The sequence below is a fragment of the Eurosta solidaginis genome, chromosome 4 (assembly GCF_040869045.1).
Source record: "Eurosta solidaginis isolate ZX-2024a chromosome 4, ASM4086904v1, whole genome shotgun sequence".
NCBI classification, from domain to species: domain Eukaryota; kingdom Metazoa; phylum Arthropoda; class Insecta; order Diptera; family Tephritidae; genus Eurosta; species Eurosta solidaginis.
The window spans coordinates 49,677,194-49,705,069 of record NC_090322.1 but is presented as its reverse complement, the minus strand read 5'-3'; the positions used below and the strand labels follow the sequence as shown (position 1 = coordinate 49,705,069).

General features: G+C 39.5%; 1 protein-coding gene across 5 annotated transcripts in view; it reads left to right on the top strand.

Annotated features, from left to right (window-relative positions):
• Nucleotides 1–27,876, top strand: part of Smr (Smrter) — a 512,335-nt gene that overhangs the window by 366,108 nt on the left and 118,351 nt on the right. The window lies entirely within an intron of this gene.

Genomic DNA, 27,876 nt, shown 5'->3' with positions numbered 1-27,876 from the left:
AACATGTTTTCAAATTGTCCTCAAGTTTAAAAAAAAACAAGTTGCCCGAAAAAGGTGCAGATTTAAAAAAAATCTAATCGGGGTATAGATGCAAGAATAAGCGAAATCAAGGATGCAAAATCTTTTAGTTGGTTCCAGGAATTTAAATACTCCTTTGAAATGATTCTCAGTCCAGACTTAAGTTGATGATATATGCACGTATGACAAGGGTTTGAAAAATCACTTTGCACATATACATACATATTAACCAGGTGAGGCTTTGTCCTTCGCAGGAACACTCAAATTGGTTAAGCAAAAGCTTTCCCAAGATAGTCGAACAAATGACCGGGTGTTCTACTACTCTAACGTAGAGGATAGTCGAACTAGGCTGAAAACTGAAGCTACGCGGTTATTTACAATGAATTCTTGTATAAAAGGATATGAAAACAACAGTTTGGACTGAGCCTAACATTAACATCTTTCAACTTCAAAATCGGTCGACTTTCATTCTTAAATATCGTTTTGATTTAACAAATTTTGGTACACATTTAAAAAAAAATTATCCAGGGTCTTTGTAAAATTTATTATGTAGGATTATACTGTTTTCACCTATAAGTTACGCAATAATATCCACTTGGACTGCTTATGATTTCGAGGGCGGCAGACTTGGCCGAATGTTTTAAGGTGTTTCTCTGGTAGTGCTCGGCAGCATAAATAAGTAAATGTAAGGCGCGATAACCTCTGAGAGATTTTAGGCCAATTTGCGTCGTGCTCCTCTTAATTTTTCTTACAAATTTGTGTTATGCCGACTCCGAACGGCATCTGATTTGCCCGGCTCGTGAACCCACGATCTTCGATGTGGTAGGAGGAGCACGCTGCCATCACACCACCTCGGCAGCGTAGCGGGACAAAAAAATCAGTTAGAAAGTCTTCGGTGTTACACCTAGGGCTTCTTGGAAAGTGACGTCGACGAAGGTATGAGTTCGAAGTCGTAGTCCTATAACTTCTGTGCTGGCATGTGGTGTGAGGGCCAGAAGGCGTGATAGTGACTGGTGGTAGACAGGATTACTACTGTTTGCACATCGGGAGTTATAGCTCTTAAAACAGCCGAAAAAACTAGAGGCGCACTTTGCCGCGATCAACAATAGGCCAGCGTTGGTGTTAATCGTTAAAACGGTGCCACGAGAGCCATGAGTATTAAAACGCCGCTAATAGCAACCGTAAGCCACCTTTGTGCGTGACCAGCAAGGGGACACAAATAATTTAAAGAAATCGTGTCTATATCGAGTATTAGGAGTTAGACCAGAACATCTCCTTCGGTGAAACTACGCTTTGTACGAGACATACAGACAAAAGTGTGATCATTTAAAGTACTTAAAATTTTTTCGGCCTACGCAGCAGTACCAGTCCCTTAGACCAAGTTAGATTCGAAGCCTCCCTGAAGTAAGTGAATGCAGGACAGTCTCTCCGCAAGGAGCTGAATGATCCGCGAGACTTTGAGGCAAACCCCGGGACCTTTCCGAAATGGCCAAGACGTTGATTTCCTTAAATACATACGAACAAAGACTTTCCTAAATATTATTTTTTAAGTAGAAAAATCAAGCTTTATAAAGTAAGAACACCGATATAGTTATCGGCGTAAACCTCTAGTACATGCGGCTATTATACAGACCACAACCTCTCAATTTAAATACATTTCTCGACTCCATTCTTATCGATCTCTCTAACATTCTCAAAATGAATTCTTACTAATCCAGAAACCACATCATAAACTCTTGATTTTCCTTGCGCACAGCGCTTTCGAAATGTTCAACATCCTGTGAAGCGGAGATGCCATGTTATACTCCATGAAATGGGAGGTTAAATGTCGTCCAAGAAAGATATTAAATTAAAGCTGTAAAATTACGAATACTCAGGGATAGACAAATCGATTTATTTTTAAATACATACATATTTACCTACATACATCACTAAGCCAAACAAGAGAAATGTAGATACCTATAATTTTTTTGCTGAAACTTCAAGAGAATCACGTAACTTGTTCCACAAGTAAAAAGCAACAAAAGGCACATCAAACCCAACAAAATATATTTTGCACTCGCAGCGAAAAGTTTCACATTTTCTACTTTTTTGCGTCTTAAAGTGAATGCAAACAATTTTTGTTTGATTTGTGTGCTTCTTTTATGTTTATATTGCTGTTTTTTTTTTATTCCCGCTTTTTGTATTTTTTCTTTTATTGTTATTATATTTTTGTTGCGCCATTCAATTCAGTTGGGTATTTGTGTTTTTTTATAACTTGATGTGCTCTTTTCTTTTTTTATATTACTGGTTCTACTACGAGCTAAATGCGCCAAGCAAAAACGTGATGAAACTTGGCAACGTAGCATCGTACTGTGTTTCGCTGCTAGCGCTCCTGCTGCGCACAGTTATGTGGAATTTTCTTCGCGTTACTAAACCTGAGTAAATGTGTGTGTTTACATGAATGTGCACCCATTACTGAATTTGTTATTGTTATTTGCTTACAAGATATGTATGTACATATATACACAACCAACAGCAATAACAGCAGGCAAACGCACTTTCATACTTACTCACATAGAAATAACGAGTATTGTTGTTGCTGGCTGTCGGTTGCTGTCGTAGAATTATAATGAACAAGCGAAATATGAACATACAAAAAATTATACGACGCTTCGACGGGTTGAACGACAAAACGTCAAACGATCAGACGGATGAGTGAACAAACAAACGAACGACCTCTGCGCAGCGCACAGTCATATATATTTATATTAACGTACGTACATACATATTTCATGGTATCTGCGCACAGCACATTCATATATATAATCAGAAACTGAAGTTTTTTTTTTGTGCGGTGTGCGAAGGGTGGCAAAAAGTTGTTTGCTAACGTCGGAGGCAGGCAGGCAAAAATGCTGTAATAATAACACGTTCGCTGCCGGCTTCGACGTCGCCTTCGATGTAGCTGTGGTTCTTATTGCCTTCGTCTCGCTCTTCGTGGCATAATTCAATGAGACAAATGTAGTTTATTTGTACTCGTTTATTGCATAGTTACACTGCCGCTCATTTGTTTAGCCCCAGATCAGATTAAACCTAAGCACAAAGTATATAAAAATGTGAATTTGTTAAAGTATCATTCTGGGGGGAAACATTTTTATAAGGACTGTTCTGAAAAGAAAGTGCGCACTTTATTTTGCTTTTAATTTGAACAGTTTGCACTTTTTTCCTTAAATTTTCGCTAACGTAAACAAACCAATTGAACATTAAAAGAAGGAAGCAAGCAAATCCGAATCTGAACTCTCACAAAGTTTAGTTTTTACCAGCCTTGATTAACTTTTGTAAAGCTTTTTCGAGAAAAGTAACATTTGGAAAATTCAAGCTAATACCTTAAAAAGTTTTTTCACAAATGCACTGCTGTATGGAAAATTATTCCATTTCTGCGCTGCCGTTTCGAGACACTCTATCGCAAAAAACTTTGGCAAAGCTCCCCATACCAGATATCTTTCAAATTATTCTATTGAAAGACGCTCTAGCTTTAAGTATAAACTTATATTTTGTCGTGCGATAGAGCGTCTATGAAAGAATTATGCATAGAGCCTTTTGAAAAAATCTTGATATAGGGCGTTTTAGAAAAATATGGCCTTATGAAGCGTTTCCCAACGAGCAGCCGAAATAGGGAGATTTTGCACTCCATACTTTCAAGAGAAGGAGAATATTCTAGATGTTTTTTTTACTTCACCTGAATCTGTATTGAAATTCTGCCCAATTTCCATTGTTACATTTCGACTGCTGAGTGGAAAATCACTACCTCGGTTGCCGTTTCGAAAATTCCCTGCCTTAGAAAACGTTTGAATAAAGCTGTTTTAAAAATTTTTCATCAACGCGCCAGCTAATTATTGTGTTTTTGAAACCAATACCGAAATATGGCAGCATTAAACAATTTTCTGAGATAGGGCGTTTTCAAAACGGCATCCGAGAAAGTTTGATATTCCACACAGCAGTCGATTTGTATTTTTCGCGGTGGGTAGAAGCGGTTGGAAGCAAGCACACTTGCGTTTCCAGGCTAGTTCCTCGGTTAAGGAATCCTTTCTATCGCCCTCGTCTACAATACCTTTGAAATAAATATTTCTTGTTCTTGTTATTGTAGCGATAAGGACACTCCCCGAAGGCCTGGGTGAGTGTTATCGATGTTGATGGTCCTTTGCCGGTGCAGATCCCGTACCAAGCCCGGGTCGGGAACGATTTGGTAATGTCATGCCAGCTTGTAAAATGAAGAAATCTGAGAAGAGATATAAAAATGCCGTTTCAAGCTATTGTACACGTTTTGGGGTTAACGCCGGAATTCATGTTCGCTGGACTATAAAGTTAAACAACAGTGTATATCTACTCTGGCTCACGCATACTTTATGCGTTGTTTTTGTTGCAAATGGCAGCTGCCGGGGATTTAACTTTACTTGTTTTATGTTTCGCTATTATATACTTTTTTATACTCAGTTGAGCAGAGCTCACAGAGTATATTAAGTTTGATTGGATAACGGTTGGTTGTACATATATAAAGGAATCGAGATAGATATAGACTTCCATATATCAAAATAATCAGGATCGAAAAAAAATTTGATCGAGCCATGTCCGTCCGTCCGTCTGTCCGTCCGTTAACACGATAACTTGAGTAAATTTTGAGGTATCTTGATGAAATTTGGTATGTAGGTTCCTGAGCACTCATCTCAGATCGCTATTTAAAATGAACGATATCGGACTATAACCACGCCCAATTTTTCGATATCAAAAATTTCGAAAAACCGAAAAAGTGCGATAATTCATTACAAAAGACAGATAAAGCGACGAAACTTGGTAGATGAGTTGAACTTATGACGCAGAATAGAAAATTAGTAAAATTTTGGACAATGGGCGTGGCACCGCTCACTTTTAAAAGAAGGTAATTTAAAACTTTTGCAAGCTGTAATTTGGCAGTCGTTGAAGATATCATGATGAAATTTGGCAGGAACGTTACTCATATTACTATATGTACGCTTAATAAAAATTATCAAAATCGGAGAAGGACCACGCCCACTTTTAAAAAAAATTTTTTTTTAGAGTAAAATTTTAACAAAAAATTTAATATCTTTACATTATATAAGTAAATTATGTCAACATTCAACTCCAGTAATAAAAGAAAATTTCAAAATGGGCGTGGCTCCGCCCTTTTTCATTTAATTTGTCTAGGATACTTTTAACGCCATAAGTCGAACAAAAATTAACCAATCCTTTTGAAATTTGGTAGGGGCATAGATTTTATGACGTTAACTGTTTTCTGTGAAAATGGGCGGAATCGGTTGATGCCATGCCCAGTTTTTGTACACAGTCGTTCGTCTGTCCTTCCGCATGGCCGTTAACACGATAACTTCAGCAAAAATCGACATATCTGTAAAGAACTTAGTTCACGTGCTTACTTGAACTCCTTTATCTTGGTATGAAAAATGAACGAAATCAGACGAAATCATGACCACGCCCACTTTTTCGATATCGAAAATTACGAAAAATGAAAAAAATGCCATAATTCTATACCAAATACGAAAAAAGGGATGAAACATGGTAAGGTAATTGGATTGTTTTATTGACGCGAAATATAACTTTAGAAAAAACTTTATAAAATGGTTGTGACACCTACCATATTAAGTAGAAGAAAATTAAAAAGTTCTGCAGGGCGAAATAAAAAACCCTTACAATCTTGGCAGGTATTACATATATAAATAAATTAGCGGTATCCAACAGATAATGTTCTGGGTCACCCTGGTCCATATTTTGGTCGATATCTGGAAAACGCCTTCACATATACAACTACCACCACTCCCTTTTAAAACCCTCATTAATACCTTTAATTTGATACCCATATCGTACAAACTCATTCTAGAGTCACCCCTGGTCCACCTTTATGGCGATATCTCGAAAAGGCGAACACCTATAGAACGAAGGCCCACTCCCTTTTAAAAATACTCATTAACACCTTTCATTTGATACCCATATCGCACAAACAAAGTCTAGAGTTACCCCTGGTCCACCTTTGTGGCGATATTTCGAAACGGCGTCCACCTATAGAACTAAGGCCCACTCCCTTTTAAAATACTCATTAACACCTTTCGTTTGATGCCCATATTGTACAAACAAATTCTAGGGTCACCCCTGGTCCACCTTTACGGCGATATCTCGAAACGGCGTCCACCTATGGAACTAAGGATTACTCCCTTTTAAAATACTCATTAACACCTTTCTTTTGATACCCATATTGTACAAACAAATTCTAGGGTCACCCCTGGTCCACCTTTATGGCGATATCTCGAAACGGCTTCCACCTATGGAACTAAGGATTACTCCCTTTTAAAATACTCATTAACACTTTTCATTTGATACCCATATCGTACAAACGCATTCTAGAGTCACCCCTGGTCCATCTTTATGGCGATATCTCGAAAAGGCGACCACCTATACAACAACCACCGCTCCCTTTTAAAACCCTCATTAATACCTTTAATTTGATACCCATATCGCACAAACAAAGTCTAGAATCACCCCTGGTTCACTTTTATGGCGATATTTCGGAACGGCATCCACCTATAGAACTAAGGCCCACTCCCTTTTAAGATACTCATTAACACCATTCGTTTGATGCCCATATTGTACAAACAAATTCTAGGGTCACCCCTGGTCCGCCTTTATGGCGATATCTCGAAACGGCGTCCACCTATGGAACTAAGGATTACTCCCTTTTAAAATACTCATTAACACCTTTCATTTGATACCCATATCGTACAAACGCATTCTAGACTCAACCCTGATCCACCTTTATGGCTATATCCCTAAATGGCGTCCACCTGTAGAACTATGGCCCACTCCCTCATAAAATACTCTTTAATGCCTTTCATTTGATACGCATGTCATACAAACACATTCCAGGGTTTCCCTCGGTTCATTTTCCTACATGGTTATTTTCCCTTATGTTGTCACCATAGCTCTCAACTGAGTATGTAATGTTCGGTAACACCCGAACTTAACCTTCCTTACTTGTTTCTTTTGAATTGATATTGTATTTATGCATGTATGTACATCCCGTCGAACACGTTCAATTATAAATATGTTTGAATATGCGGTTTATTACTGCTGTCACTACTCTTGTTGTTGTTGCCATTATAATTATTATTATGATTATTATATTCGGTGTGCGAGCAATATTGTTGTTGTCAGTTCGTTATTATTGCCGTTGGTCATGTTGTTTGAAATATGTATGTATGTATGTATATACAAGCCAAAAATAGATTGGGAAAAAAGTTTGTAAGTAGGTACGAATGAATTTGTGTTGTTGCTCTTTGGTAGCTGTTTTAGCAGACTCATTCGAGGAGGTGTGGGGTGATGGACAAGCATGAGCAGGTAGCACACATAAAAACGCAGAACAACATCAATAAATATAATTATTAGGGTGTGTTAATTGGTAATTGTAACAGGACTCGCCCCATGTAGATGAGGCGCACAACTCGGTTGGAGAAGTTATAAATTGCACTGGTCAGTGCCTACACTCTAAACTACTGTGCGACTTAAAGGATTTATTATTCCCTCATTTGCTCAGAGCAATTAATTCAGACCGATTTACCTTAAAAAGTGCAGAACTACTATCAGATATAGTTGCAGTATATGCATTAGTCTAGTTGGAAGTAGGCTTGTAAGAACTTCGATATCAACTTAAGATTAGTCTTGTATATGTTGATTAATGATTTGGAAATGTTCGCCTTCCATCTTGCAACCTGCTATCATATGTATCTTCTGCATGGCCCAGCTTTATCGTCTAGCGCCACTGCTCCACTTCATCTCCTTCGAAACTCCTATTTTATGGCGTGGAACCCAATGGTCACGAAGAGCTCACGTTCTATGGGCGTTCCAATTGCTGCATCTGTAGCTAAACTGTCCTTTTGTCTATTTCCGTTCCCCCGCATGGCATTCGAACCAGGCTAGCCGGACGTTTTTTTCGTGATGCTAAACTGCTTTGCTTTTCACACATTCTAGGAAATGGGCTTCAGTGCGAATTGCGCTTCGTCCAGTATAATTATGTTCTCATTGAAATATCCTTGTTGCAGATTTATTTCTGCACGAATTTCTACATTCTCCTAAAAGTGATTGGAGTCCTTCACAGTGGTATAGACTTGTTGACTGTGGGCCTAATATTACCACTCCAATCCGGTTTGGAGTCTTCGAGCCATCCATATACCCAGCTAGCGCATGATTCTGATGAAAACCTTCAACTTTTGAGGCCTCACAGGTTGCTTTGCCTCCAAATACTGCTTAAACCTCTTTTCAAAACTGATGCTCATATCTGCGCTACGGGCCTTCTTGATTTTTCCTATCAATTCCCCCTTTTGCGTTGTATATTAAGGTTCGTTTGGTAACATGTTCAATTATTATGAGCTTGCCCGAGCAGTACTTCTATTGCCGCTAATAGCACGAAAATTACTTCTAAGTATTATACTTTGGACACAGTATCCAACTGTACCCCATCCAGATTAACTCCTCGTAATACTGTAGGTTATGTAAGGTTGAACTGGCCGGTCCATGAGGACCTCACATAGACCGAATGTGTCCGTGTATTACCAAAAGTTTAACTACCAAACTGAAGTACCGTATCAAAAACAAGCACCTTTGTTATAAAATAACTCAATCCTCTTGGCAAATATTAGAGGTTTTCTAGGACCTTTGGACCCAATATATATGTATGCTTCTCCCTGTCCCGATTCTTTTCAGGGATTGCTTTCACTCTAACACACTTTAATATGCTGTGCTATGCTATGCTAGATTATTGCTTTAATTGCTGCTTGGCTAAGGGTTGGCGCGGCTGCAGTTTAAGCTTTTTTCTTCCAATGTTTCTGCTGCTATGGTTACGGCTACTACTTCCGCCTGGAAAACGCTACAGTAATCTGGTAGCTTGTAGGATCTGCTTGTTTCCGGATCAGCACGTACCTATACAATAGACCCCATTCCTTCCACTTCTTCGGAACCATCGGTGTGTACGTGGATCGCCTCGTCCGCTATTTGAGCAGCCTTGCGCCAACCATCCACTATTGTGGCCCTAAAATATTCGTTATACTGTAAGTTAAATTAGAATATGTTCGTCATCAAAGCAAAAATGCCAACCAATCCGTGCACGTTCATCGCTCGCGTGACCCTAGCACGGTTAATAAAAACTGTACCGCGGGGAGCAGGACAAGCCAGTTGTGATCTGACACAATGAATCGCGTGATGCTTGTATACTGGCGGTATCTCCTGCCTAGAGGATTCGAATGAATCGAGGGGGCTGTGGTTTCATAACGCATGTTGGCTATTTCTTTAATGCGATGAGTCCACTCCACGGAGTAATGCGGTCTTCTTCGTAGGAAACTTGGTACTAAAGTTTTCCCTTGGTCCACCCACAAGGATAAACTGCCTCTACTTATTTTAACTTAAGCATAAATATTTCAAAGATTCTTCTGCGGAATTAAATTGTTTTGAGTATCCTGGAAGTAAATGGTTGCAAGCATATGCCTATCATTTGTGGATAACAGTTGATAATTGTAAAATTGGGTTTGTGCACACTCTTCTTTTTGAAATATTTTGAAACTGCGTTAGGCTATCAAAGCAAATGCCATTAGTAGATGTGCTTAATGAAGATGTATCTTGTTTCGTATCGCTGTGTCAAGTGGAAGAGGATTTGAACAGATGGTCGAAGCAGTTATTCTACAGCGAACGGATATTTTAATTCGATGTGCTGAGACGGTTGTATAACATCCCTTAATTGTGATGCATGATATTCTGGTGTTCGGAGAAGGTTGCTCACACCCCTTAACACTTGTATTAAAATTGTGGAGCTGTATCACGCATCTGGCGGTGTCACAAGCATCAGAACTGAAACAGCGAATAACTCCATATCTAACCAAGATAAGACTGTGATTTTACACCCCCATTACAAGCTGATTAGGCTTCAATGACGACTTGTTTAGGTCTGGGAACATGGAACCGATAGTTGGGCCACTGATCATGCAATTAGATCCGTTGTGTTTTGACACCGTGTGGTTGAGCCATAAGGCAGGTACTTACGTTAAAAGCATTCTACTAGTAATTGCTCTCATTTCCGTGAGGGATCCCCTCTTGGTGAAGGAAGAATGATGACCGCCTTGCTGGAATTAATACTTTGTTTCACCCCGGCGCACCATTCCTTTGTTAAATATGACGGTCTCTGAACGATATCACACAAATAGTCCTTTCGAACTTCCCTTTTTCGATAACACAAAACAGTAACCGCATAGCCTTGACACCGACCTGCTTTGTTTATTGGTATGTGTAAAAGATATATTCCATCGCTAAGTTTGATTGTGGATACTGACCACAGCTACCCCTAGAGTGGCGGCGTCACCACTCATGCACTTCAGAATTCTGCAGTTCAACTGTAATGGACTAACTGGGAAGATTACGGAGATAGTCGATTTCATGAAGCGGCACAACATCCGCATTGCTGCGATTCAAGAGACTAAACTCACAGCAAGATCTGCATTGCAGACCTGCTCTGGTTATAATGTCCACAGGAAAGACCGCGAGAGCGGAAATGGAGGCGGCCTCGCGTTTATTATACACCACTTTGTGCAATATCATATATTTGATCCTGGCATCGACCGCAGGGACAATGTCTTAGAACGTCAAGGCCTATCTGTCCGGTCAGGCGATGCAAATCTAGAAATCATCAACATCTACATCCCTCCTGTCACCTGTTGCCCCAGTGGATACCGCCCTAATATCGAGGCCTTACTCACTGGCAACAATCGCATTATCTTAGGCGATTTCAATGCCCATCACGACCTATGACATTCAAACTTGCGGGCGGACAGTAGGGGTGAGATGTTGGCGGATCAAATAGACAAAACGACGTTCTGCACAATAAACGGAGACGCCCCCACACGTATGGTAGGAAGCTGTCATAGCTCGCCAGATATCTCAATCGTGAGCGCAGAACTCGTAAACTGCGTCAACTGGCAGCCGATGGTAACATTGGCATCCGACCACCTGCCCATACTTATTTCGTTCGAGCGTACCGCCGACTTCATCGTCACCGAAAAACGCACTTTCATAAAATTCAAAAAAGGAAAGTGGGAAGAATATAAATCTGCAACAGACAGCAGCTTTGCTGCCCTCCCTATCCCGACTGATGCCCGCCAAGGGGAGCGTGCCTTCCGTAAGGTCATTGAATCCGCCTCGGCACATTTCATTCCCGCCGGGAGAATTCCCGAAATCCTTTGGCGATAAGGTGCTGTCGGATGCGAAAAAATGCGCGAGCGCTTTCTGCCGACAATATATAATGCATCCTACGGTCGACAAAGATAGACGGAGAGCCAATAGACACGCACATAAACACAAACTCAACGCGTCACCAATTACCATCACCGCTAGAGAGGTTGAGGACGCCATTGGTCGCGCTAAACCATCCAAAGCAGTGGGCCCAGACGGCATAGCCATGCCGATGCTTAAAAACCTAGGGAAAGAGGGTTTCAAATATTTAGCGCATGTCTTCAACCTGTCTCTTTCCACCTTTGTCATACCCGAGAAATGGAAAATGGCCAAGGTGGTCCCGCTACTAAAGCCTGGGAAACCAGCTAACGTAGGTGAGTCATATCGTCCGATATCTCTCCTATCGCCAGTGGCAAAGACGCTTGAAGCCATTTTGCTCCCTTATTTCCAAGCACATTTGCAGCTAGCCCCTCATCAGCATGGCTTCAGAAAACTCCATAGCACTACCTCCGCGCTAAATGTCATTAGCACCCAGATAAATTGCGGTTTGAATCAATATCCCCACCATAGAACAGTACTCGTAGCGTTAGACCTATCAAAAGCTTTTGATACGGTCAACCATGGCTCGTTACTGCAAGACCTGGAAGGGTCTACCCTTCCCCCATGTCTTAAAAGGTGGACCGCAAACTATCTGGGTGGTCGGCAGGCATCGGTGCAATTCAGAAACGAAACATCAAAACAAAGGAGAATTAAACAAGGGGTGCCACAGGGTGGTGTCCTATCCCCGCTTTTGTTTAATTTCTACATATCTAAGCTACCTTCACCACCGGAAGTAGTCACAATCGTTTTCTACGCCGATGACTGCACCATAATGGCCACAGACCCAGGCCCAAACATCGATGAGCTATGCAATAAAATAAACGGCTATCTCCCTGATCTCTCCAGTTTTTTTCGCCTCGCGAAACCTGGCATTGTCACCGACTAAATCTTCCGCGACCTTATTTACAACATGGACGCCCCAAATGTCGACCATATTGAACATCCACGTCGATGGCACTACGCTACCGACTGTCCTACACCCCAAAATCTTGGGTGTGACGTTTGATCAGGATCTACATTTTGGTGCGCACGCAACCGCAATTGTTACAAGAATTCAGAGCCGTAATAAAATCCTCAAATCCCTTGCTGGCAGTACCTGGGGAAAAGATAAAGAAACGCTCTTGACCACATACAAAGCAATTAGCCAGCCGATTACGTGCTACGCGTCACCCATATGGTCGCCAAGCCTAAAAACCACCCACTGGAAGAAACTACAGGCCTGCCAAAATACTGCTCTCAGAATCGCCACGGGCTGTCTTCTTATGTCCCCAGAACACCATGTGCATAATGAGGCGAGAATACTCCCCATCAGGGAGAGAAATGAGATGCTGACCAAACAGTTTCTGTTGAATACCCAGAAACCTGGGCATCCCAACAGACATCTGATTGACGAACCAGCACCGCCTAGGGGCCTAAGGAGTCATCTCCGTAAGCATTTTGAGGAAATACGGCACCTGAGAACCCAGCCGTATGAAGCGGAAAAACATACCCCAGCGGGTCAGGGGGTTAGAATATACCCGCGGTAGGTATGCCTGTCGTAAGAGGCGACTAAAATACCGGATTGGCCTGAAGGTTTAATGTGGCCATATAAATCGTTCCCGAGATGGTCGGGCCAGCACCTTAATGATGCTGTGTTACCGGAGCGTACCGGATCTGTAAACGGCAAAGGACCATCACATCGATCACTCCCTAAACCTTCGGGGAGCAAACGTATCGCTACAACAACAACAACAACAACAAGCGGAAAAACACAAGCAGGTCCTTGGTGAACTCCATAGACAGGCGTCGGACCTTTATGTCGGGAATTGCCCGGTGAATCCAGTACTTGAAGAAAAATATCCAGAATTCGCAGAAGAGGAACGCATACTCCCCAGGGAAACGCGTGTCACTCTTGCTCAACTTCGTTCTGGATACTGTAACAGGTTAAACTCTTACCTATCCAGAATCAACCCCGACATACAAAATGTATGCCCTGCTTGCAATGTGTCCCCACATGACACCAACCATCTCTTTAATTGTAATGTAGAACCAACGCCTCTAACACCCCTTTCCTTATGGTCCACCCCTGTTGAAACGGCAAGTTTCCTTGGACTCCCGTTAGAGGATATTGATGACAATTTGTGATCGGTCGCGGCTATTAGGTGGGGCGAGCATTGCTACAACAACAACAACCACAGCTACAATATATTTCATTCCGTGTGGAATACGAATTCGGAATATTGCTTTTTAAACCACCCTAATGTACCTACATACTTACCTATGTAGCCAATTAGATATGTACTCTGCACTCATATAGAAATGGAAAAAACCATCATGAAATTAAAAACAGCAGACTGCAGCAGCAATAACAATGTTGATTGTCAAGGGAAAATTGGTTCGCTAGGTGGGGTGAAAGGAAAGGTGGTGGCGGTGGTGTTGGGTCGCCGGCTTTATACACATTTATGTACTAACTAATGTGTTTTTTTGTTGGTTTTGCTTTTTTTGTCGCGCGATGATTTTTTTGTTATTATTACTATAACCTTTTTCTGCTTGTTTGTTGTTGCAGTTGATTGTGTTATCATTTATTTTTTTGTTTGTTGCTAGGTTTCTTTTTCGTTGCGCTACGGCGACCACTACACTTGAGTGCACTCGTTGCATTTGTTATTGTTGCCGATTTTTATTCAGTTCATCGCACAGTTTTATTTTCTATAATTCTTTACTTTATTGTTTTTTGTTTTTTGTGGCTGTTGCGTCTCATTGCCTTTTGTATATTTTTGTTATTATAACATGGCTTCGGTGGGATATGGTTTCGTTTTTTATTTTAATGATTTTGTGGGTTTTGAAGTCTTCTTAACTTATATATATCGAGCCTTTACCGCCAAATTGGTGTAAGGGACAAATAACAAATTATACAGGGGAAGGTTTTTTTAATTATCTCTGTTAATATCCAAAAAAATTTGAACTAAATTTTGTAAACGGCCCTAGTTGTGCTCTAAGTACATAACGCAATCAATTTCAGTAGCTAAAATAAGTCGTAGTTGTGTTTTTTGTCTTAAGAGAGGAATCCTTTTGGAACATAGCAGATCGAAGAGAGTTAAACTCTATTTTGGTTGAGGTAGGGAACATAGTACGCGCAAAGTTTTTCCAGTCTTTGAAATCGGAATATTCCATTATTATACACTCGTAATTTGTTGGGTTAGTTCTCGCATTGGAAATAACGGTATACAATTCGCTGGGAGCCCAAATATTTCTTTGGCGCGTAAACGACTCTATCGTACTATGAATAGAGTCGACTGGCATCATGGTATGGCCGGGTAACAGAAAGGTTATTTTCAGGGTTTTTATATTTGTACAGGATTTAAAAAAAAAAAAGCGAACATAGCAAGCATGGCTCTGTTTCGATTTTGTCCTGCACAACTGTCACAGTAAAGGCTAATAAAGGTATACGTTCCTTTTTTATCAAGGAGTTTGAAGTACTTAAAAATTACTGTGCATATCTCATTACATCCCCGTTTTCCGTCCTTTTCGCCCCACAAAAAGCAATAACCATTTCTTGTAACACTTTCATAAATGCTTTCATTGTAGTAAGCGTATTTGGGTAATAAAAGATTTCAAAAGTGCTACTTTATTTTCATCAGACTTATTGTGTGGTTTTAATTTTTTGTTAGCTTCTTTGGTTGTTTGTAGACACTGTGTATTATTCCTAGTATAGATTAGCATGTTTTGAGATACATTAAGAGTGTGAAGCAAACACTTTTGGCATACTTTTGGTTTTATATTATTAAAACTTATTGTGTACTCAAAACTCAACTTCCTTTTAGTATTTTCGGATTTTCTTCTTTTAATACACTTACGTGTCGTACATGAAATATACAGTCCCGCTGCCTTATTTTATTCCCCATACCCCAGAATTACTCGTTTATTGCCACACGATCTGATTCCGTAAATTTGTCCGCACATGAGTTTCCACAATTTTTATTCAAACAGGGATTCAGTTTAACGGCAGTGGATTTCCGACTCTTGTTTTCGGTTTTTTCGGATAACTTTTGACTTTTTAAAGCCCCTATTACCAACGCACGTTTCATCATCAATGGAAGTATTGGACTCACTTTCATTATAGGGGACGAGAGCATGTATCTTTGCAAACTAAAGAAAACAACGATAAACTAATTTATTATTAAGCCCTAAATAGAAAGGTATAATTTTTCCTATTGCTTGCAGCCAAAATAATTACCTCTGATTCAAAAGCTTCCATTATTCGCACAAAGAACTATTTATTATGTTATTTTATATATAACTTATCTCCGTGAAGCGCATTTAGTTTATTAGAATTAAATATTTTTTGCTGCAAGCAACAAAGCACACTAGATATTTTTGATGTAAGTAACAATGTGCGGTCATGGAAAAATATAAACAAAGTGTATTGCGCATTTACACCAAAATTGTTTCTGCTATAACTTTATAACGGTAAAACATAGAACTATGAAATTTTCGGAGATGACAGATCAGGACTAACACTATCGACTTCGATAATAAAAAAAAAATCGATATTTTGTCCCTTACACCAATTCGGCGGTTAAGGCTCGATATAACCCTCTATATTTGGTTGGACGTTATACTGCAAGGCTCTCAAAAACATCCACTAGTACTCGTATCACTACCTCATCAGCTCCCGCACGGTGGATGCAGTAGTTGCGTTCCATTGAGACTTGAGCGAGATACGGATAGAAATTTAACATGCAAATGCAACAACAACGTTGTGATCCTGATATTTATCTGGTTCAATTTCTGATCCGTATAGCAGTTTTGTTCGTTTTGTATTCTGTAGTAGATTTTTTGACAGCTAACCACTTTTGAGTTGGTAGCACTGAAATAAATATATGTACATATGTGTATACATAAACGATTTCGCCATATTTAAAAGCAACACGGAAAAGTAAACAACTTAAAGAAAATGTCGAAAGATAACCTGAGGATCCTAACAGCTATTCTTACAGGACACTGCAGACTGAACAGCCACATGCAGAAGCTGGGCATCCTATCGAACAACACATGCCGATTTTGTTATCGATCAGCGGAGACGGCGGAACATATACTCCTGGAATGTGACGCAATCTCAAGGCGTAAGGCTAAGTTTTTGGGCTCACCATGGCCAGAGCACTCTCACATCAAATCCCTCAAGCCAGGTGAACTGCTAGGGTTCATCAGAGAAGTCGGCTTGGATGAGGTGCTGTGAAGCAGTTGAGGGCACAATAGACCAATGGTCGCAGTGCGATCCTCAATTAATTATCTTACTTTCTAAAGAAAATGTAAGGAAAATAGTTTGTTTACGTGCGAAACTATCTACATAAATGTTATTAAAATAAATTTCACTTTTAGGGAAAAGAGAATGTGGACCATGGAAGAGACTAGAGCGTTCCTAAGTGCATATATAGTGAGAAAAGATGAATTTCTCCATGCACGCAAGAGGAAATTTGGAATGCAGAATGTGCTGCTAGATTTGGAGAGTCAAGGTGTTTTGGTAAGTTTAAAATATGGTTCAATTTGATAAAAACATTTTATTGTGTACTATTTTTACAGAGCCAACCCACGACTGTCGACATGCTAGTATCCAAATTTAAAAATCTGGTGAAGGCGTATAAACAGAGCAGTGACAACAATAGAAGAACCGGCGCTACTCCTTGCAATGCGCCATATTCGGATCTTCTGGACGAGATATTTGGAGATAGTCCTGTGATTTCCAACAAGCACTCTATAAATTTGTATGGAAAGCCTTTGAGCCCTAATGAAACCTCAAGTTCGGATTCCAGCAGTTCGCAACCAACACCACGAAATTCGCAGCAAACACCAAGCACTTCGCAGACTACGTCAACCATTTCGGAGATAATGCCAATCACTTCAAGCGTTGATTCTTCGAGTTTGAAGCCAACAAATGGTAGCAGACACCGACCCAATTTTTAACAAAAATTGTCGGCCATGAAGTTACAACAGAAAAAGGCAGCTACTGAAAAAAAACTGAAACTGCTGGAGGATTACACCAAGAAGAAGCTGGAGAAAATGGAACAGGCGCAGCAGCTTAAGCAAAAACGCCATGAAGAAAAAATGGCCATGTTAAAAGCTTTCATGGCTTCGAGAAAGATGTGACTGTGTTTATGGTGAATGTATTTTTTTGTGGCGGCGGCCACCGTGGTGTGATGGTAGCGTGCTCCGCCTGCCACACCGTATGCCCTGGGTTCGCACCCTGGAAAAAGCAACATCAAAATTTTAGAAATAAAGTTTTTAAATTAGAAGAAAATTTTTCTAAACGGCGTCGCCCCTCGGCAGTGTTTGGCATGCGCTCCGGGTGTATTTCTGCCATGAAAAGCTCTCAGTGAAAACTCATCTGCTTTGCAGATGCCGTTCGGAGTCGGCATAAAACATGTAGGTCCCGTCCGGCCAATTTGTAGGGAAAATTAAGAGGAGCACGACGCAAATTGGAAGAGAAGCTCGGCCTTAGATCTCTTCGGAGGTTATCGCGCCTTACATTTTTTTTTTTTTATTTTTTTTAATATAGAAATTAATTTTTTAGTTAACATGTAAAAATGTGATATTTTATTTATATATGATGAAGGTATTTATAAGAATAATTGAAGTGTCTTTTTTTATCTACTTAGAATGTAAATATGTGATATTTTGTCTGTATATAGTGGAGGTATTTACAAGAATAATTGACGTATCGTTTTTGTTGTATTGTGTATATAGAATAGCTTTAAGAAATTTTTAGTCTGAGTTATTTTGTGTTTATAATAGTTTTAAGAAAATTGAAGTCTGAGATATTTTTGTTATTTAGTGTTACGAAAGTTTGAATTCTGAGATATTTTTTTTTTTATTTGATGCAAACCAAAGAAAAATTTATGTTTTGGATTTTAAGTACCCTTAGTAAAACCAAATTCACGTTGAATTTTTAACACTGTAAATATGTACTATTTTTATTGCAAACTTTGCGGCGCAGTCAAAAGCTTTTGTTGTATTGAATTATTTAAATAAAAACAAAGAGAATTTATTTATTGAACCATACAAAACTTTATTCTTATTATTTTCTTATATGGATTAAGATTTTCAACAAAAGAGATGGTTTATATTTGAAGCAAGAGAAATGCTAGTGCAAATGGATAAAATTTAAATTTATGAGCTCTTGAAAAATTACGTCCCGCCGATTTCCAGATGAATTATCATTGTCTTGAGAACGCCCAATATTCACAACCTCTTCTTCTATCCACGATTCACCTTCAATACTGTCGTGCTCTAAACAGCAAATGTTGTGAAGAATACATCCGCATATAATTATTTTGACTACTGAACTTAAGTCTACAATTTCGTTGAAGTGAAGTAATTGTCGGAATATTGTTTTTAGCAGTCCGTATACATTTTCAACAACAATTCTTGTTGAAGAATGTATAAAATTAAATTGCCTCTGTGCCGGTGTCAAAAATCCATTATCACGAAAGGGACTTATTAACCATTGGGAATTTCCATACGCTGAGTCCCCAAGCAAAAACGAATTAAAAGGAAATGTCGATTCCATATCATCCGTCGTTCTTTCATATAAGCTGGAACGTCTCAGAATTCGACTATCGTGTAACGAGCCAGGTTCCCCGGCGAATACATCTATAAACATTTTATCTGCAGACTATAAAAGTACTTTCGGTTGAAATAAGCCTCTTTATTTGAAACTGGAGCTTTGATTTTAATATGAGAGCAATCAATACATCCCATGACATTCGGTATATTCTTCATCGCTTTAAATTTTCGCATATTATCTTGTACCTTGGAAGCAGAAGGCCATTGAATATATTCGTGGCCAATCGACAACAACCACTCGACCACTCTCCTTAATACTCTCCATGCGGATGATTTGGACATATTGAAAAGATTTGCAATCTCACGAAATGTATTCGTGTTTGCCATATACCATAGCAGTATACATATATATTTCTTTAGATGCGCCAACCTTAGGCAAACCACCATGCTCCTTGTTTGTATAAAAAGAGCTTGTATTATAGCGATCTATAAAAAAAAGATATTGTATAAATAACGAAAGAACTTTTTTATGTAAAATTTACCAATTAACAGGCGTGCCGTTGAGCGATTCAGTCTAAAATGCCGTCGGAACTCTTGGTCACTATAACTTTCTATAACTTGTAGAAAGAAAGAGAAGTGTCTATTGTATTCGCAGAAGAATTTAGAAAGTTCCTCCGTCCCACCGCTGGTGTTTGCCGATTCGGACGATGACGTTTCACACATCAGCTATAAATTTATAATTAAATAAAAAATTATAGTAATCCCTTTAAAATATTTGATATTACTTACTTTAAAGAATTGATCTTCCATTTTCTCTTTTTTTAATTTTGCGTTTTTCTATCAGTATCTTAAAATTTTGTGTACGTTTCTTCTTATTTTCAACAAAACAGATGTTTTATATTAGTGCTGCCAGCTCTCATAAAGTTGATCCAGATCGTTCCAATGAGATTTGAGCCAGAGCGAGAGCTCGATAAACCAATGGAACGGCCCTAGTAACTGACGTTCAATCGTCACCCATCACACAAAGGAAGGAGGCAATCTGCCCAAAGATAGATTCTATTTACCAGTGACACATATAAAGGTGACCCAGTATGGTCCGGGTTGTATCTCAAGGGTGGCTGCTATTTCAGGTTAACTTTGTTTAGTCCGAAGGACGCAAGGAAGAGAGACGCCAAGCTGCTCAAACACGGTGGCAAATAGTGCAATGCAATGCATCCTATGCAAAATATGGTGGGCTAAGGGCATGCCTCCAAATAGGAATTTAAGTGTGCTTTGTCCAATCCACAAGAAAGGTGTTTAAGCTTCTATTTTGCGTAGTGTGCGAAAGACTGAAGCCCATGGTCAACGAACTGACTGGACCTTATCAGTGCAGCTTCAGACCTGGTAAATCTACTATCGACCAGATCTTCACGATCGGTCAGATCCTGGATAAGACTCACGATAACAGAATCGCCAATCATCATCTCTTTTTCGACTTCAATGCAGCCTTTGACAGCGCGAAGGGTAGTTGCTTGTATGCTGCTTTGTCTGAATTTAAGTTCCCTGCAAAGTAAATTAGGCTCTGCTGAATAACGTTGAGCAAAACCAACAGCTCCGTAAGGATGGAGAAGGACCTCTGCGACGCGTTCGAAACCAAACGAGGCCACTCCCTTCACTGCCATTTTTTTTAATGCTGAAGAAGATAATTCTAGCCGAACTACTCAAACCGAGCTGGCCCAATGTATTATGAGAACGTACAATTACTGGCGTATGCTAATGATATTGATATTATTGGCCTTAACAAACGCGCCGTGAGTTCTGCCTTCTCTGGATTAGATAAAGAGACAGAAAAATTGGGTTTTGTGCGAAATGACTTCATCCAAGAAAGAAGCGGCGCATTTGCGCCCTTGTATCCACGCCACTATTAACAGATATACATAAATTCGATTCTGTGAATGACTTCGTCTATCTAGGAATTGGCATTAACAACGAAAACTATGACAGCTTAGAAGTAAAACGTAGTATAACTGACTTATTTTGTTTTGTATAACTCTTACCAACTAGTGCTACTTTGGACTAAGTAAACTCCTATCTCGAAGAATAAATATCACGTTCTTCAAGTTGGATCGAAACCACTTACGGTTTCGAGAGAAGATGAGATGGCTCTTGAAGTGTTCGAGAGAGCGAACATTTATGGTATGTATGCGCTTTACGCCGTTCATTGCACTTTATCCCGAAGGGTTCGCTGGCTGGATCATGTTATGCAAATGGACGAAGAGGCTCCGGCCAAGCAAGTATTTGAAAGGACAGCGTAGGTTGGAAGCAGATGAAGGAGGAGACCTCTACTGACTTTGTTTTGTTTGACAACTGTCAATATTCTTACTCATTTGAAAGTATGTACTTGGGAGAGGCAGATAGAAAATTCTAAAAGAAAAGTTAAATTATCGAAAATAAAAAAAAGAATTTAACTATCAAAATTTGATACAAACTGCTATTTTCATGTTCACTGCTGTTGTTGTTGGTGTTGTAGCGATAAGGTTGCTCCCCGAAGGCTTTGGGGAGTGTTATCGATGTGATGGTCCTTTGCCGGATACAAATCCGGTACGCTCCGGTACCATAGCACCCTTAAGGTGCTAGCCCGACCATCTCGGGAACGATTTATGTGGCCGCGTTAAACCTCCAGGCCATTCCCTCCCTCCCTACCCCCAAGTTCCATGAGGAGCTTGGGGTCGCCAGAGCCTCGTCTGTTAGTGAAACAGGATTCGCCGCGGACAGGTGAGGTTGACAATTGGGTTTGGAGAAGCTATATATTGCGCTGGCAACCTGAAAAGTTGCGCTACACAGCCCCTTGAATCTCGTATTTTAGTCGCCTCTTACGACAGGCATTACTACCGCGGGTATATTCTGATCCCCTAACCCGCTGGGGTTGTACGTAGTATATGTATGTATATGTATACTGCTGTAGTATATGTATGTATGTATGTATGTATGTATTCCTAAGCACATATAGCAAATTAATTTTAACATTTGTCCACTTAACCTTTAAAATTACTTGAGACTTAACTATTGTTCGCCGCTCTTCCAGTTTACAATTACCCTACAAGCTTGCGTCTGCAACTCAAGATTCTATTTTTATGCAAGTACATTTCCCCTACTAATCAATTACTCATTCAAATTAAACGATATTACATATTTTGAATTATTTCCAACTCGCAATTACACTTCTTGTCTTCAATACCTAATTTGTCAGTCTATCATCATCAAACTACTGGCTATTATTGTTGAAATTTTTTGCTGTTGTTTTTATTATTAAAGCAGCACCTATTGTTGTTTTTGTTTTAGTAGCAACTATTATTATTGTTCTTGTTGTATTATATCAGCAACTATTGTTAGTGTTAATAATGCTGCTGCATTGGCTGTTTAATTGCTGTGTGAAAAATTTATGTCGTTCATTAACTGAGTGGATGCGATGTTGCCAAATTTCACCTACCATTTGCTGAAAACATATTTTTTATGTTTATTGCCATTTGCTTATTTTTTATTTGTTTTTCGTTTTAATTACTACGCTATTTATATGCTTCTTATTTTGTTAATGCAAATTTTTTTTTTAATTAATGGTAATAAATTTCTTGTTATTCGGATTGTTCTTGGGTTAATCGCTAACTCTATATTACAGTGAGTTTTCACTGAAGTGTTCATTTTTCTACTGTTGTAAAGTGATGGGACTGGGGTTATCCCAAACTCGCAGAAGAGGAAAGCAATCTGCCTAGGGAGACGCGCATGACTACAGCTCAACTTCGATCTGGATACTGTAACAGGTTAAACTCTTACCTATCCATAATCAACCTTGAAATACATACACAATGTAAATCCTGCTTGCAACGTGTCCCCACATGAAACCAACCATATTTACAATTGCAATGTTGATCCAACGGCTCTAACAGCCGTTTCTCTCTGGTTCGCCCCTGTTGAAACTGCAAGTTCCCTTGGACTCCCGTTGTTGGATATTGATGAGAATTTGTGAGTAGTCGCAGTGGATGGGGCGAAGCACTGTTACAACAACAACCTGAACATCTCCCGACATGGAAAATCAATATTTAGACTATTTGAGAGCTTTTTGAATTCTGACACAGCGCGGGAATAAAAAGTTAAAAATAAGCGAAGGCATCTGTAAGAAATATTAAACGATATTCTTGTACCGTGAGCTGTACAGTCAAGAGAGCCAGCAATGAGATCATAAGCAAACATGAGCTACTGGAAAACCCTACTTGTTTCGAGTGTTTGCAGATTGGCAAAGTTTACACCGTGCAAGGTAACAAAGATTTGGTTCAATAAAAATTAGAGAGCTAAGACCAAAGCAGGCAAACTTTCTTTGAACCCTTTCTATTCTTGCTGAGTGACAGCTAAATATTGGATTCTCTTTTGCGTACCTACAAAGGAAAACAAGATTACTATAAGCTTTTGGAAGCACATAACATATGTGGTTGCTAAACGAGAATTTGGTGTCAAACCGACCTCTAAATCAACATTAACTCATTAACTGAGGCTAACTGATAGCCTGAAATATCGTAGGAAGACGAAGGAAAGCAAACTAAAAGAATGTTATTGTCAAACAACTTGACCCCAAACAGCAACATTATTCAAGTCCTTCGCCGACTCGATGACATGGCTGCCAAAGTGGGAATGCGCCAACTCCGTCGCAAGTACTTCGTCTTGTCCTCAATTACCGCAAGACCCACTTTTTTATCTCTTTATCTAATGCGGGAGAGTCAGAACTCCTCAAGTCTCATTTGTTAAGGTCACTAATATCAACATCTCCAGCATACGTCGGTAATTGTAGATAAGTTCTTAGATTCTGCCATCACGGCTTATGAAGTTCTGCTACGGAATTATCTTCTCAGGTCTGAAACTACCATAATATAGGCTTTTCTCTTAGAGGTTGTAAATTTGTGGATATCGGAGTTTTCAGGTTGGAGAGCCTTTTTTTGTCTGTTTCTATCTTATTCAAATGAAAAGGCTGGTCTTAGATACGCTGATGAAGATGTACTTACTCATGGGTACACATGAAACTCGCTTGGCTTTAGCATTGGAATGTATGTATGTATGTAGGTTCTAAATTTATTTTTCATTTATTCAGTGGGTAGTTAATTTAGACATTATGATGGGTTATTCTTCTCAATGTGATTGCAGTAAGTTGGAAAATCGATAAAAATTTATGTATGCGAGTGTGTTGGCCATACGGATTTACTGAATCAAACACATGATGTATGTATGTATGAATGTAGGTATGAAGCGGTATATATATCCGTACGTCTTTATGTATGTAGTATATAGTACATGTTTTATGTATATATGAATGTAAGTTATGCGATTCTGGGTTTATATAAGTTACGAACATATACATATATGTATGTATGCATGAAGAATGTATCTATTTACTTTGCTGTTGCCATCAATAAGGGTGCAGTATTTTATCGGAATTGCGTAGGTGGTGGTTGGCTCACACTGGCAGCTGTTTTCAACTTTTTTTCCCTGCTGTTTACATACGTATGTATATATGTACATACATATATGGTGTAGTTATGTATGTATCTCTTTGATTTCGTTTATTTGCAATCTTTGTTTACTGTTATATTTTCTAACATTAATGGACTTTTTGCTCTTCGCCATAAATTTACCCCTCGTTGGTATTTTTCATGTTTTTCTTGCTGCCGCTGTGACCTTTGCGTTTTGATTCGGGTGTGGGGAGCTGGGGGTTGTTGGTACAATATATGTACATACATATATACGTACATATGTCAATATCTATAAATGTAAGTACATATTTGCACATATGGTTACGAAAACTAACTGTTTAATTAAATCTCGAAAGGCCGTCAATGCTTATTTGATTAAACTTAAACGAGCGTCTTAGAGTCTTTTAATTTCTGTTTTCATATTTTGGTTTGTTTATCTATTTGTCTCTTTTTATTGATAAGAACTCCAAATCTCCCTAATTTTATACATATTACGTAGTTACTTGAGGTGTCATTAAATTTATTTTAAGCTCCTTTCGTGCAAAGTAGGCTAGCAGTTGTAGGAAGTGCGGGTTGGAGGATGAAACGAAACTTCTGGTAACACAACGGACTCTTGACTGATTGATCTTTTCGTGACAATGGCCCGTTCTAGTAAAGTTCGGAAACACTATTCCAGAATTCGATCGAAGATCGCGTCGTATTTCACTTTTTTCATTACCGCCCTATCTCAGCGCAAAACGTATTGAGCTCATACTGAAAGAGAGCGTTTTTGCAAAAAAAAACCTGAAATGGGCCGCTTTTTAGCCGAATATAAAATTCTGAGAGAGGGCGTTCTTCAAACCAATCTTGATAAAGTTTCACATTATTTGAAAATTATGTGATGCCAGAAGAACAGTGTCCAGTCAGAATACCCGCCACGAGCCTACAGTGCCCTGCTTATGATCTTCGACACTTTACAGTCCCGCGCATGGGTTCACGCCTTTTCTGCTTGGTCGATCATGTGCAGCTCTCTCCCTTTTCTTAATCTCCCCCATATTAATGGGGCGGTACAAACTTGGAGCGATGCGTCCTTTTTAGCTAGCTTATCCGCTTTTTCATTCATATATGTTCTGGGACCCAATAGATGTATTGTTCTCCTTATCCTGGATTCCATGAAGGACTTGGGGTCGCCAGAGCCTCGGATGTTAAAGAAACAGGATTCACCACGGGTAGGTGTGGTTGAAAATTGGGCTGGAGAAGCTATATATTGCGCTGGCAAACACTTGCAAGGGTTGCGCTACACAACCTCTTTAAATAAATTTGGATTTTTAGTCGCCTCTTGCGACAGTCATACCTGCCGCGGGCATATTCTAAACCCCCTAACCCGCTGGGGATCCCTAGACTCGTCCCTGCACGCTTCGCTTTCCACGACTTTTCCCAGCTTAAACATTTATTCTACCTATCCTCTAAGAACATCCAGCGCCTTGCTCCACTATGGCAGCTTTGCGTTTCCTCTGAATCGTCTTAGGGGGCATTCTCTGTTGTACCCAGTCGAAAGCATCTTTGATTGGATGTTATTGGATTGCTCCAGTTCTTCTATAGTGGCTACCTCCTTCTATTGCCGCAGTTTTATTACAAATGTTTCTGAAATTTGGTCCAGTCCGTTGACGATAGTATGAAATCAAATATGGAAGGTTCGCGCATCATCCTGTATGCATATAGAGGTACTCTCTAATTGTCAATACCGTACTTCTGAAACTAGAAGGGACTTTAACGGGAGCTAAAAGTGGGCTATTGCACGTGAAAGCGACCACAAAGTGAATGCCTTCAGGCGACTGATTTTAAAACAGCCGAAGTTTAAACTGTCAATGTTGCCTGGTTGCTCGTTGTTGTTATAATCGCAAAAACACTCCCCGAAGGTTTCGGGATGTTTGCAAAGCTTTGCCGAATATGAATCCTGGACCCTGCGAAACTATCGTCTTCCGTTTTGCTTACCCCTTGAAACTTCGGATCTGTGGCTCTTCTTCTTCTTGTAGCGATGCTGATAGTTCTTTGCCGGTAGGTTTCCGAAACTAGCACTATTAAGCTACTAGGCAAACCATACCGGGAACGAATCTTATTGGTCTTTTATCTTCTACTTCCGTGAGGAACTTGGGCCGCTAGGGCCTCGCCTGCTAAGTAAACACAATTCGCCACGGGTAGGTGGGTTCAAAATTGGGTTAGAGGAGCTATAAATTGCGCTTGCAACCCCTTCAAAGGTTTATGCTACACAATCCTTCGAATACCCATCGAAAGTAGTCATTGTAGGGGGACTGCGGGCGAATTAATAACTACAAACATCTTCCTAGATAATATGGGGTTTATCATATATGTATGTATGTAATACTCCTATATTGCTAATAGAAAATGCTCGCACTGTGTCATGGTTCAATTATATGGTTGGCTCATCTGTAAAGCAACAAAATATGTCTGTTCAAATTGTCAAAATCTGTGTATTGGTGTTGGTGCGAATTATATGGAATGGAAACATAAAACTTAGCAGTTTTTGTATGTGTAAGAAAATGTTGCCAATGTGTTGGTTTCATTTTGAGTTTGCCATCTCCTTTTGACAATCCCTTCGGCCATGCAATGAAATAAATAAAATCAGCTGATGAGATGAGCCAACCATATAATTGAACCATGCAATGTGTTTTGAATTCGAAATCAAGACCGCCTATAAAATTTTTGTCATTGTAGCAGCATATGTAAGTGTAACAAGAAAAAATTCAAATTTATGTACTTTCGATTATTGAATACAAAAACAAAAACGTTTAAACAGCAATATATCGGCACTCTGAAGCCGATACCTAGCCTTTTGTAGCAATATAGGAGTATTACATATATGGGGTTTATGGGCTGTAACGTGGATGTCTTGCGCGGTAGGGCCGCCACTTTGGGGCTACCTGCCGGGATGCTATGTATTCCATGTTTAAACTTTAAAGTAGTTGATGGCATAACAATAAATGTTATCCTTAGCAGTGTTAGTTTTCTTCTTCATAAAACATAAATAAAATATAAACCGGAGTAATCAAACATGTGTGCTGGCAACATTTCTAAAAATACACTTGCAACATGCAACATGTTGGCGCAAAAACAAGCAACATGCAACATGCTGCACGCATATTGATTACAACGCCAACATGTTCGTTAAACATAATTAAACCGTTTCGTTGTCATGGAGTTATTGGCGGCCATCATGAAATTACCAACACGCTTTTACGTAGAACACGAAATTGAGTGGGCCAAATATATGCGAATATACATGGCTATCTCATTCGAGCGTACGCTCCCCAATAGCAGGCACACGCGCCAGGCGGCCATCATGTATTTTTACGAAACGGTTTTAATTCCCACAATAATACAGAAATATTAGTTGTGCTCCTCTCTCTAGTAGTATTTAAATAGTACAAGCAAAAACTCACCACGATCAAAG